This window comes from Schistocerca americana, chromosome 8, assembly GCF_021461395.2.
Source record: "Schistocerca americana isolate TAMUIC-IGC-003095 chromosome 8, iqSchAmer2.1, whole genome shotgun sequence".
Lineage (NCBI taxonomy): Eukaryota > Metazoa > Arthropoda > Insecta > Orthoptera > Acrididae > Schistocerca > Schistocerca americana.
Window position 1 is genome coordinate 58,738,677 of NC_060126.1, and position 12,061 is coordinate 58,750,737.

Here is a 12,061-nt window from a genome sequence, read left to right on the forward strand (position 1 = left end):
CTTGCTGGAAGAAGGTCTACCACATTCATTTGGAGTAGTCGGTGAAGCAGACTGAGCAGCATCTCCCTTCGAAACAACCAAAGATTTCTTCTTCCACTCATTGGCCTTTTATTAAACACTCGATTGCTGAAACGGGGCATATTGATATCCACAAACCAAGTACGTAAAACAGGTACGAGTAAAATTCGTCAAATACGCATGATTGAACAGCTAAACAACACAAAGCAAACTCCACAAGTCAACACACACGGTATAGCGTTTATGTTTACCGATATGAACAGTCACTTGTCACAGAGATAAAACCATACAACGTTGAAAAACAAACCACTGTCTAATTCCGCAAAGATACCCTGCTTGCAGCCAGCGAGCGGCGCCGTCAGAGGTGATACACAAATTCGTATAACCGTTTACACGGCGCGTCAACTTTGAAGCGATAAAAAACATACTTAGAATTCACTTCGAAGGGTGAAACTTGACTTGCTTTATTCAGAAAACTGCAAATAATTTTATAATGAAAAAACAAAAAACGTTAATTTTGTTATTTTCATCGTTCCGTCTCCCCTTAAAGAATACTACTAGACGGCTACCACACCACAAACACAATTGTGTAATTTCAATAAGATTTGTAGTCTTCCAGCTTATTATTCTTTTCTTCAATTTTTTTCCTTTCTCCATTCAGAACACTGATGCAATTCCCCATTCTCGTGTAACCTGTGACAGCCTCTTTATCTCTGCATAACCACCTCATGCTACATCGGTTTTTTTCCCCTGATTACTTTGTTCAAGACTTGATTTCCCTCTACAAACGTTATCCCTCACACTTCCTTTCACTAATAAATTGACTAATAAACTGACGATCCTTTGATGTTTCAGAAGGTGCCTCATCAACCAATCCCTTCTTTTAGTCAACTTCTGACACATTCTTCTTTTCCCCATTTCGATACAGTACCTGCTCATTAGTTCCATGAACTGCCCTTGTACTTGTCAGAATTTTTCTGTAGCACCATATTTCAAAGTTTTCTATTAACTGTTAATTTCTTGTCTGAATATTGTTCATCTTCCACGTTTTATTTCGGAACAAGGCTACACTTCCTACAAATATCTTCGTAAAAGACTTCGCAGCACTTAAATTTGTATTCAATGACATCAAATTTCTCTATTTCAGCAACACTTTTCTTGCTATTGGCAGTCTCCAAAAGAAATCGTTGTTTCACTAAGTTAACCGTTTTCCTGTTATTATAAGGCCGACTAGCTCCTGCTGTGTTCGAACTGTTGTTGCTGTCAATGGATTCGTACTTTATGCAGGGAGTTCCTCAGTCACTCTCACAGGTTAGTAGGGGATGTAGTAGGGACTTAGTAAGTGAAGTTCATAACGAACCCACATCCGAAAACATACCGTCTGAATGTAAAATAATCCTGAAGGTCGGATCACTCTGAAATCTCCCACTTCATGGTAAGCAAAAAGCGCGTAGAATGAGTCGTGCGTGCGTGTTCTATGGGAGTCCGTGATGTGGTCAGCGTCCAGCATTCGTCGCCTGCCTCTGTTCTGCTACACGGAGAACGTCCTCTTCAGACACGTAGCACCACAGACAACACTCCTAGTAGAGCTGCGAACGTGACAGTTCCTCGCTGCCGTTGTTTCAGTCTGACGAAAATGGTGTGTGACGTCATGACCACAGCATGCACTGAAGAGGCTCGCTCTTCTATGTCTGTGTGCGACCAGCAAAGCGGCAGATTTGGAAGTGATCCGATCTTCAGCCTTATTTTACACCAAAACGATACAGTTCCGAACTAGGGTTCCTAAACAAAAATGTATCTAGTTAATCCCCTCTCCAGCACATTGTGGAACAGCCTGTGTAGTCATAGGAAATCATGTAGGCAAATTTGGAGAGCGTGTATCATTTTCAGTTTAGAAATTTTCCAAATGTACGAGGAGCGTTACATAAGTAATGCAACACATTTTTCTCGGCCACTTCGGGTTGAAAAAAAAAATGTGTAATTCGTTGTGGGACATTGTGGAATAATCCCGTTTTAGCCCCTAAACTTTCATAACGTTCTGACCGATGGCTATACTTAACTTTCAAAATGGAGTCCGTGACAGAGATGCTTTCGAAACAGAGAGCTGTAATTCAGTTTCCTTTGACGAGAAATCAGGGCATTGCAGGTATTCACCGGCGGAGAGTTGGTAGTCAACAAAAGCACGATGTGTGTCGCTGACTTAGGCGTCTGTCAGCATCGGAACAAAGTCGCGCAGACCTAGCGATCGGCCGCGTGCCAACCGCCCGCACACAGCTGTGACTGTTGCCGTGTTGCAACGTGCGGACACTCTCATTCGAGTGGATCGCCGGGTCACAGCGTAACACCACGCTGCAGAACAGGACCTCTGTGGTGGTAGTGCTGGAGTGCTGACACAGTCGTCCACCAGCTGGAGTACACTGTTCCTCCCCATCCACCCTACAGCCCGGAACTCTTACCCTGCGGTTTCCATCTGTTTGGCCTAGGGCTGGGGAAAACCGACCAGCTAATACCGATACCGGTATTTTAGTTCAGAATAACCGGTATTTTTCGGTATTTGTTTATTCGCGGTAATAAAAGGCGTTATTTTTCTTTTGGCTGGTAACTGGGTAAAAAGAAGCCGAAACATGATTTACTCATGGCAGCAGTAGTATAATTTCCGGTTTTTAAATAAATGTTTTTTCTTTTAATAAGGAATTGTTATTCATAGAATTTCTACTGGCTGCAAGTATGTGTTGTTACAGAAAATGGGAAAAGCGATCAGTGATATTTTAATAATAGCGCCGACAGAAACGAGCAGCAAAACACGTGTCACAAGAATTGGTACAGCATTGGCCAGACAATAGTGTACATGTTATCATGTGGCACGGCCTACTGGATGGCACATGTGTACGTGCAGTGAGCGAGACTTGTTCCATCTGGCATATACGGTAGTTTCTCGCCCTTGTCATGGAGCGTTAGTAATACTACAGAAGGCACCATCCCTGGTCTGGAAGGTTTTTACGAAGTGCAGTGTTAATCAAGTATCCTGCCCCATTAAAATATTGAGAACGGGAGGAGTCACAACAAACTTGCGACGTCATAATCGTAGAGAACTTAAAACTTAACAATTCATAGCTTACAATAAAAATACAAAGTATCTGGTCTGTTTCCCGTGTATGCGTTATATGCCTTTATCTGTTTGTAGCTTTTGAAACGGACGAATTAACGTGGAAAACAGTTCTGCAACCACAGTTTTCACTTTTAGCGCTAACTATACGTAATGCCCAGCTAGTAAGATGATTCTAGATTACAACCTTACTTTTGAGCAGAATTTCAAAAAAATCAGAGTCAGTAGGAGAATAAAAGCGGTTTTTTTGTGGTATTCAATCACGTATCACATTTCTAGAAAACCAGCGGACGGTGGATTTGCGTATTTAATTTAAATATTTTGATTCTATGTGTCTGGAAACTGAAAGAGTCAAAATGTCTGTCTTTGTTCGACCTCTACGTTTAATACATAGCATAATAATAATAAAAGCAGAAAGTCGCCTATTTCTCAAACGGGTTATTTTCACCGGCTGTAACACACAGGTTAAACTGGCGTTGAAAAAAGAACAATTATGCAACCGAAAACCGGCTGTTTTAGTGATAACTGCCATCCTTAGTTTGGCCGATTGAAGGACACTGCGCGGGAAGCAGTATGTGGATGATGGGGAGATTACTGATGCAGCAAGACGTTGGTCTGACGTCCACCAATAGAGCGGTAGCAGGCGAACATGCGGGCCCTCCCAGTAGGGTGGCGTTAGGCCTTCGCAGTAAACGAAGATTATGTTGAAAAATTGGGTTTTGTAGTGAAAAGCGTGGCGAATAATGTGATGTGTTGAAAAAAATGCATTGCAGTACTTTGTGAACAGCCCCCGTACCTCTTGTGTGTCACCAGGCGTTCAGTTTGATACTGTTTTTGACTTGACAGTCGAGGATACGTGGACGCAGTGCGAATGAAGAAAATGTCGATCTTCAGCTTGTCAGCAGAACATCTCATCATGAGTAGAATGCCGGTGAAATCAGATCATCTGAGCGGCGCGGGGTAGCCGCCCGGTCTTGGCGCCTTGTCACGGTCCGTGAGGCTTTCCTCGTCGGAGGTTCGAGTCCTCCCTCGGGCATGGGTGTGTGTGTTGCCCACAGCATAAGTTACTTTAAGTTACATTAAGTAGTGTGTAGGCTTAGGGACCGATGACCTCAGCAGTTTGGTCCCATAAGGTCTTACAACAAATTTCCAAATTTTCAGATCATCACAAACTGCTTGCGCCTCCACAGAACTCAAGCAGGCTTACACAAACATCAGTTTGTTTATCAGAACATATCGAGCGCGGAAGACGATGTGCTGGAGTAGGCAGCCTTTATGTTTGTGATACCAAAATAATAAAACAGGAAATGTGATGTCTGGATTAAAGAGTGACTAGAGAAATGAAAATACTACTCCCATAATAACTACTCGCAGTAGACACGTCACGCAATCTGTTTCACAGTATTGTTCGTTTTCTCCTTTTCTGCACGCAATTTTGTATTCATCGACTCGTCCTACATCCTTTCTAGCAGTTTTAATTTAACAGGAGCAAATTAAAAGGAAATAAAAGTAATGGACGAATACTTGCTCAAGCCTTCCTACTCTAGGTACACAGGCTCAAGCATACACACATCTGAACGCTTGCACAAACATGCATAGTAAGGAGTCGGGCAAGCAGCAAGCTGCTAGTAAAACCGTGATGTTTGCCCAAATTTATACTAGATGTCCAGACTTAACTTCATCCGATTTTCATCTTCTCCAAAATTTGAAGAACACCTTAGAGGACTTCACGTTGATAATGAAGACTCAGTGTAGGCAGGGACGAGGTTTTAGCTCCGTCAACAAAGTCAAATGTTCTAAAGTGACTGTTTCAACAAACAGGTTCTTGTTTGAAGAAATGTGTTCCTCGCCAGAGTGAAAAGGCCGATAAATAAATATGTAGACATGAAGAATAATGATGTACAACGTTAACACAGTGTTTCACTTTTTAAAAATCTTTGAAAAAAATTATATAAAACATTCGGTGAAGTTACTTTTTAGTGTGCCCTTGTTTCTGAAGTGTGGCATGTTAAAAATATAAATCTGTTGCATCTCTTTCAGTAATGGTCTTATTTAAATTATCACGGTTGCATATGAAGCTAAATGGCCCAATCAGGGACGAAGGATGACACTGCCGGATGTTGTGTAAAGGAAGAGATAAAATAGATGCTAGAGCGTAAAATGTATTTTGGTAAAGGAATTAGAGAAAGCTCTTATTTGATTTAATCGAAAATTCGTATAATATTTCTTGTTTACCGAAGGAACTATCCTTCAAAATTCAGCTTGGCACAATTATGAGATTAATCAAAATAATATTTTCATCTTCGAGATGTGTTCCGTCTACGCAACTGAATAAAAGTCTGTTTATTTTTATAATACACGTGTTTCTCTTCCTTTTATTTGCGATGGGTCCTCAGTGGCCTGTAATATATGTTTATTGTATAGAAGTTGAACGTGTACATCCGCTGTCCAAAAGGTTCCGAGACTGATTTTATTCCTGGCGCACAAGCGATGCTCAGTAACTACGACGGGAGCTTGTTGGCTGGAAGTCCTCTTCTGGACAGTTCGGGAATTCGCCCACCTTGTGCAAGCCATTTTTATTTGACACTATTTCGGCACTTGCACGTCGATGATGACAAAATGATGATGACGGTTACAGAAGTGTGTCTGACCAACGTGTGAAGGAAGCGTTAAGCAGTGGACGCTCGGTCGTAGTGTGACAACGATGTTACGTCACGTATCGCAATAGAGACACGTCTTTAAATCAATTGTCCAAGATATTTTCCACAATGTTTTGAAGAAGAGGAATGTGTGGGCAAATTTTGTCCAGCACAGCTTTAGTCCCGACGCCTGCTGCGACTCTTACTGAAATAGAAACAGTGGCTAGTTCTCTTGTGGAGAACTCATCAAAGGTGACGAGACTTTGTGATATCAGTACCGACCTATCACAAAACGACAAAGTGCCTTGTGGAAAAATCATCAAAGGTGACGAGACTTTATGATATCAGTACCGACCTATCACAAAACGAGAAAGTGCAGAGAATCTCGTGAAGGGTCAACCCTTTGACAACGTAACCGACATTCAAGCCAAAGTGGGGCATGTGTTGAACAACATCCCAAAGACAAAGTTTTCTGACGATTTCACGTGGTTGTATGACCCGTGCGATCTGCTAAAGTTAGGTGATCAGCTAAAATCACCATTTTAACTTTTCTGTTACTTATTAATAAAGCAGCGAAACGTTTTGGAATGACGTTAGATTTCTAGATACAGAAATGAATTGCAATTTTTCGTTTTCGCCTTATTATTTCGTAGGAAACACATTTTTGTGGAGCACCTTGCTTAAAGTTAAATTGCTGTTTGATTCCACTTACGAATTTTTGGGATCTTGTTACCACGCTACGTGTGGACCTGCCACTGCACCTCTTTTTCCCTGCCTACATCATGTGTTTGAAACACATCTCTGCTAAACGCTTTCCTTACGATGCGTTTTTGTTAACTATTCCAGAACACCACGAGGCAATAAGATCTCAAAACCTTACGAAACTAGCGCATGAAGATGGTATTCCTTACGTAACCATAAGAGAACGGTCAAAAAACTGTAATATAGTAATTCATTGGGAACCACATTAGTTACGTGCATACGTCAAACATATACCAGTATTACAGACCACTAATGATGCAATGGAAATAAAAAAAAGCGAGGCGCATACAGTATGGCATAAAAATGAACAGCTTTGTGTTTAGGTGCAAAGACGGATCGCAACTCCAAGAAGAGATTAATAAGAATAAAACTGGAGCAACTAGGGAAATACAAAACACATGAAAATTCCAGTAATATTCCCGTATTTTTCTTGCCAGCTAGCATAGACGTCTGCAAGGGCGTTCCAATTGACTTCACACTTATTACAAAATATTTGCCGGCCTGGGTGGCAGAGCGGTTCTAGGCGCTAAAGTCTGGAGCCGCGCGACCACTACGGTCGCAGGTTCGAATCCTGCCTCGGGCATGGATGTGTGTGTTGTCCTTAGGTTAGTTAGGTTTAAGTAGTTCTAAGTTCTAGGCGCTTGATGATCTCTACAGTTAAGTCCCATAGTGCTCAGAGCCATTACAAAATATTTGTCCAACGATTGTGTACGATCCTACTAAATCGCACCACTCTTTAAGTGTAGTTCTGTTTCACCACTTCGAATGATAGTAACTTGGCATATTCTCATGCTTATTTTGGTTGCTGTCGAACAAGGTTTTCTGTATCGCAACGATACATGAAAAAATTTTAGTTGTGAATTTATAGTAGAATAATATTGATTAACTCGTAAGAAGGACATAATTCCAGGTCTTTGAAAGAAAATGGTGGCGTTCATATTCGTAACAACAACATTACAATATACAGGGTGTTACAAAAAGGTACGGCCAAATTTTCAGGAAACATTCCTCACACACAAAGAAAGAAAATACGTTATGTGGACATGTGTCCGGAAACGCTTACTTTCCATGTTACAGCTCATTTTATTACTTCTCTTCAAATCACAGTAATCATGGAATGGAAACACACAGCAACAGAACGTACCAGCGTGACTTCAAATACTTTGTTACAGGAAATGTTCAAAAAGTCCTCCGTTAGCAAGGATACATGCATCCACCCTCCGTCGCATGGAATCCCTGATGCGCTGATGCAGCCCTGGAGAATGGCGTATTGTATCACAGCCGTCCACAATACGAGCACGAAGAGTCTCTACATTTGGTACCGGGGTTGCGTAGACAAGAGCTTTCATATGCCCTCATAAATGAAAGTCAAGAGGGTTGAGGTCAGGAGAGCGTGAAGGCCATGGAATTGGTCCGCCTCTACCAATCCATCGGTCACCGAATCTGTTGTTGCGAAGCGTACGAACACTTCGACTGAAATGTGCAAGAGCTCCATCGTGAATGAACCACATGTTGTGTCGTACTTGTAAAGGCACATGTTCTAGCAGCAATGGTAGAGTATCCCGTATGAAATCATGATAACGTGCTCCATTGAGCGTAGGTGGAAGAACATGGGGCCCAATCAAGACATCACCAACAATGCCTGCCCAAACGTTCACAGAAAATCTGTGTTGATGACGTGATTGCACAATTGCGTCCGGATTCTCGTCAGCCCACACATGCTGATTGTGAAAATTTACAATTTGATCACGTTGGAATGAAGCCTCATCTGTAAAGAGAACATTTGCACTGAAATGAGGATTGACACATTGTTGGATGAACCATTCGCAGAAGTGTACCCGTGGAGGCCAATCAGCTGCTGATAGCGCCTGCACACGCTGTACATGGTACGGAAACAACTGGTTCTCCCGTAGCACTCTCCATACAGTGACGTGGTCAATGTTACTTCTCTGACGCTGACATTAGGGTTATCGTCAACTGCACGAAGAATTGCCTCGTCCATAGCATGTGTCCTCGTCGTTCTAGGTCTTCCCCAGTCGCGAGTCGTAGGCTAGAATGTTCCGTGCTCCCTAAAACACCGATCAATTGCTTCGAACGTCTTCCTGTTGGGACACCTTCGTTCTGGAAATCTGTCTCGATACAAACCCACCACGCCACGGCTATTGCCCCGTGCAAATCCATACATCAAATGGGCATCTGCCAACTCCGCATTTGTAAACATTGCACTGACTGCAAAACCACGTTCGTGATGAACACTAACCTGTTGATGCTACGTACTGATGTGCTTGATTCTAGTAATGTAGAGCAATGAGTCGCATGTCAACACAAGCACCGAAGGCAACATTACCTTCTTTCAATTGGGCCAACTGGTGGTGAATCGAGGAAGTACAGTACATACTGACGAAACTAAAATAAGCTCTAACATGGAAATTAAGCGTTTCCGGACACATGCCCACATAACATCTTTTCTTTATTTGTGTGTGAGGAATGTTTCCTGAAAGTTTCGCCGTACCTTTTTGTAACACCCTGTATACTGTGTATTTACTAAAAAAGTACTTTTACTAATGATATCGAAATAATGTATAAAAATCTGTTGGTGTATATTTGTCATTCGTTTGACATACAATAAGTTTTGCGTAAATTTTGCTATCGAATCATTATAAACTGTGAAACTCGCCGATTCAGTAATAAAACAAGCTGAAATTTTCCTATGTTGGCACCTCTTGGTAAATTTTTGCGAACACTGTGCCCTCTGATTTCTACGACGGCTGTTCGGAAAGTAAGAAACGATAGGGTACGAAATGGAAACCACAGCGAAAATCAAAACTGTTTTATGTGCTACAGTTAGCTACAACTTCCAGCTACTTATCTCCATAGCCGCCATCCGACTTAGACGTTAGTCGTAGCGTTGTACCAACTTTCCAATACCCTCGTTATAGAAGGCAGCGGCCAATGTTTTCTGCCAAATCTCTGCGCTGGTCTACAGCTCGTTGTCTGTGCCAAAATGTTGTCATCATTGCCAGCGGTTCATGTGAGCAGAGATGAAACTCAGAGGCAGACGATTACGGGCTGTATTATGGTTAATCAAACATTTCCAACTGAAAACGATGCAGGAGCATCTTCATTGCCCCTGCAGAATGCTGCTGAGAATTATTGTCTCGAACAAGAAAACGCACTACAGTTATGTAATGTTGGCTGCGTAGCTTTAGGCGAAATTTCTCAACAGGCCCTCGTACTTGGTGGGAGACACTACTGTTCTAGGTATCTTTATGTGCTCCCTGTGTGCTCAGAACTAAAAAGAACGACGTAACGCGATCGACGGGCATACTAAAGACACTGCCCAACATACCTGTGCGAAATTTGATCATATTTTCACTGTGGTTTCCATTTCGCGACCAGTCGTTCTTTACTTTCCGAATAACCCTGGTATATGTTTCATTATTCTAGAGCGGTGAAAGAAGAAGACAAACAGAACTGTGTCTGACTTGACAATTTAATGATACCATTTTTCATTTCAGATATTGATTGAAAGCAATAGGTATAGTCCTCTGCGTTACGTTCAGTAACAAAGAGAAGAATTACACATCTTAAAGAACGTAGTGGATCCCCCTTTCATTTTTCGTAGTTACGGTGCAACATTTGTACATAAAATGCATCAAAATAAGCTTCAGAGACTTGCTCAGTATCTAATACACATTTTCTGTATTTATATTGCAGTTTTATTGTTTCATTACGCAAAGCGCATTGTATATGGCACGGAGGTAAATACCGGGTGATCAAAAAGTCACTATAAATTTGAAAACTTAATAAACCACGGAATAATGCAGATAGAGGTAAAAATTGACACACATGCTTGGAATGACATAGGGTTTCATTAGAACAAAAAAAAAAAACAAAAAAAAAACAAAAAAAAACAAAGTTCACAAAATGTCCGATAGATGAGCGTCGTTTGGTGGTGATCGTGTGCTCAACCGCCACTTTCGTCATGATTGGCCTCCCAGGTCCCCGGACCTCAATCCGTGCGATTATTGGCTTTGGGGTTACCTGAAGTCGCAAGTGTATCGTGATCCACAGACATCTCTAGGGATGCTGAAAGACATCATCCGACGCCAATGTCTCACCATAACTCCGGACATGCTTTACAGTGCTGTTCACAACGTTATTCCTCGACTACAGCTATTGTTGAGAAATGATGGTGGACATATTCAGCATTTCCTGTAAAGAACATCATCTTTACTTTGTCTTACTTTGTTATGCTAATTATTGCTATTCTGATCTGATGAAGCGCCAAGTGTCGGACATTTTTTGAACTTTTGTATTTGTTTGGTTCTAATAAAACCCCATGTCATTCCAATCATGTGTGTCAATTTGTACCTCTCTATCTACATTATTCCGTGATTTATTGAGTTTTCATATTTATACTGACTTTTTGATCACCCGGTCCTACGCCACGCTACACACAGTATGTTGTTATAACATACCTGGGATTAACATTGTTCTCGTCTATGTCTCAGACCAGTCTGTCGGTGCAACGAAGATTTAAGAAGTAGATGGGGGTCAAATATATGACATAGGTCGAACAGTTTTTCCACTAAACGTGTACTTATCACGCGTATAATTTTCGTTACAGAACATCCATTATTTTGCTTTTCGCTAGTAGAACGACAGGGATTGAATCGCGCATGTACTCGAGCCACGAGTCTCTCGCCGCTCCGCTCCAGAGGAGCTGCCGAGGTTGCGAGTAACGAGGGCGTGATTTGGACGCGCGTGCTGAGCGCCTGTGTACTTACGAGACGGCCGCCTGGAGCTGACGTCAGCAGCGGGTGGCGCCCGGGCCCCGGGTCTGCTGCTGAGCAGCGGCAGGTAGACGCAGACGCAGACGCGACACTCGCGGGAAGACGCGGCACGCAGCGCTCGCTACACGTGGCGGCGGCAGCGCGGTCGGAGCGCGACTGAGGCGCTCGTGGCTGGCCCGGCCGCCGCCGCCGCCGCCGCCGCCGCCGCCGCCTCCACCTAGCGCGAGCAACAGGTACCGCGCAGCGCCGCGACGCCCGCACAGCCGAGGCGCAAACACGGCAGGGCCGGCCCAGCCAGCGTATGCTGCAGCTGCAGGCTGCCTGCGAATACGCAGCACAGTTCAGGCTGACATGTAACTGCAGGGCAGGTAATTTTTCATTACCATAGTAGTCGATACCAGACTTCACTGAAGCGCTCGATACTAATTTACATACGATTTATCCGATACAGGCGTCACACATACTCCGTCTGGTCACATTAATATGTCCGTCTGTCAAAAGCTTGAATAACCAGCTTTTGCCATGTGGACGTTCTAACAACCCTACCACAACAAAGGTCAGCATTTAATAATGATCGTGGTGTTGCTCAAGCTGCTAAATACTGCATTTTCGGGCAACAACAGTCATATTATGTGGCAGGTGTTATCAGAGTCATTTCATGTAATAATCAAAAAACTAGGCACTCATCTTTTTGTGTTTCCCACGCTGGTCTCGTAAAATCATGGCTCAATCGTTGAAAA

The 12,061-nt window shown here is 42.7% G+C and overlaps 1 protein-coding gene across 1 annotated transcript in view; it reads right to left on the reverse strand.

Moving 5' to 3' along the window:
* Positions 1 to 11,411, reverse strand: part of LOC124545527 (NACHT and WD repeat domain-containing protein 2-like) — a 1,590,779-nt gene extending 1,579,368 nt beyond the window's left edge. Inside the window, exon 1 of the mRNA XM_047124475.1 lies at positions 11,316 to 11,411. The gene's annotated coding sequence lies outside the window, so the exon portion shown is untranslated. The remainder of the gene's footprint in view (positions 1 to 11,315) is intronic.
* Positions 11,412 to 12,061: the final 650 nt, after the last annotated feature.